At 32.3% G+C, this 2,092-nt stretch overlaps 1 non-coding gene across 1 annotated transcript; it reads right to left on the reverse strand.

The window, feature by feature from the left end:
* Positions 1 to 1,423: 1,423 nt before the first annotated feature.
* Positions 1,424 to 1,527, reverse strand: LOC112804467 (small nucleolar RNA R71). The gene has a single exon (XR_003203082.1). It is a non-coding gene; the product is annotated as a small nucleolar RNA R71 (small nucleolar RNA).
* Between the last annotated feature and the right edge of the window lie 565 nt (positions 1,528 to 2,092).

The following is a 2,092-nucleotide window of genomic DNA, read 5'->3' on the forward strand; positions in this document are numbered from 1 at the left end:
AAAATAAAAAAATATATTTTCCTTATTTCTCTCCAAATTTTCAAAAATTTGAGTTGACTTAGTCAAAAATTTTTAAAATTAGTTGTTTTTTATAAGTCAAGTCAAATTTTCAATTTTAAAAATCTTATCTTTTCAAAATCTTTTTCAAAAATCACATCTTTTTCATTTTTTTATAATTTTCGAAATTTTAAAAATTTATTTTCAAAATCTTTTTCTTTTCTTGTTAAGAAAGGTTCAATCTTTAAATTCTAGAATCTTATCTTTTAGTTTCTTGTTAGTCAAGTAATCAATTTTAATTTTGAAAATTAAATCTTTTTCAAAATATCTTTTTCTTAAAAATCTTATCTTTTTATCATATCTTTTTATCTTATCTCTTATCATATCTTTTTCAAAATTTTATCTTTTTCAAAAATTTGATTTCAAAATATCTTATCTAACTTCTTATCTTCTTATCTTTTCAAATTTGACTTTAATATCTTTTTCAACTAACTATTTGACTTTTTGTTTGTTTCTTATCTTTTTCAAAACCACCTAACTACCTTTCCCTCTCTAATTTTCGAAAATACCTCCCTCTTTTTCAAAAATTCTTTTTAATTAATTGTTTTAAGTTTTAATTTTAATTTCATCTTTCCTTTTTATTTTTGAAAATCATTAATTGATTTTCAAAATTAATTTTCGAATTCTCTCTCTTCTCTTCTTCTATTTATTTATTTATTTACTAATACCTCTCTTCACCTCTCTTCATCTCCAATCACTGCCTCTATCCTTACCCTTGTGTTTGGAGTCTTCTTCACTTTTATTCCTTTCGTCTTCTACTAATAATAAGGATCCTCTTTACTGTGACATAGAGGATTCTTCTTCCTTTTCTTTTTCTCTTCCTTTTCATATGAGCAAGAACAAGGAAAAAAGCACTCTTGTTGAATCTGATACTGAACCTGAAAGGACTTTTAAGAGGAAACTAAGAAAAGCTAAATTACAACAATCCAGAGGCAACCTTTCTGAAATTTTTGAACAAGAGAAGGAGATGGCAGCCGAACCCAACAACAATAATTCAAGGAGGATGCTTGGTGATTTCACTAAACCAACGTCCAAGTTTGATGGAAGAAGCATCTCAATTCCTGCCATTGGAGCAAACAATTTTGAGCTGAAACCTCAATTAGTTGCTTTGATGCAACAGAACTGCAAGTTTCATGGACTTCCATATGAAGATCTTTATTAGTTTTTAACTGAGTTCTTGCAGATTTGTGAGACTGTTAAGACAAATGGAGTAGATCCTGAAGTCTACAGGCTCATGCTTTTCCCTTTTGCTATAAGAGACAGAGCTAGAACATGATTGGACTCACAACCTAAAGATAGCCTGGACTCCTGGGATAAGCTGGTCACGACCTTCTTGGATAAATTCTTTCCTCCTCAAAAGCTGAGCAAGCTTAGAGTGGATGTTCAGACCTTCAAGCAAAAAGATGGTGAATCCCTCTATGAAGCTTGGGAAAGATACAAGCAGATGACCAAAAAGTGTCCTTCTGACATGTTTTTAGAATGGACCATATTAGATATATTCTATTATGGTCTATCTGAGTTTTTCAAGATGTCATTGGACCATTCTGCAGGTGGATCCATTCACCTAAAGAAAACGCCTGCAGAAGCTCAAGAACTTATTGACATGGTTGCAAATAACCAATTCATGTACACTTCTGAGAGGAATTCCGTGAATAATGGGACGCCTCAGAGAAAGGGAGTTCTTGAAATTGATGCTTTGAATGCCATATTGGCTCAGAACAAAGTGTTGACTCAGCAAGTCAACATGATTTCTCAAAGTCTGAATGGATGGCAAAATTCATCCAACAGTACTAAAGTGGCAGCTTCTGAAGAAGCTTATGATCCTGAGAACCCTGCAATAGCAGAGGTAAATTACATGGGTGAACCTTATGGGAACACCTATAATTCATCATGGAGAAATCATCCAAATTTCTCATGGAAGGATCAACAAAAGCCTCAACAAGGCTTTAATAATAGTGGAAGAAACAGGCTAAGCAATAACAAGCCTTTTCCATCATCTTCTCAGCAACAGACAGAGAATTCTGAGCAGAGTCCC

The sequence above is a fragment of the Arachis hypogaea genome, chromosome 5 (assembly GCF_003086295.3).
Source record: "Arachis hypogaea cultivar Tifrunner chromosome 5, arahy.Tifrunner.gnm2.J5K5, whole genome shotgun sequence".
NCBI classification, from domain to species: domain Eukaryota; kingdom Viridiplantae; phylum Streptophyta; class Magnoliopsida; order Fabales; family Fabaceae; genus Arachis; species Arachis hypogaea.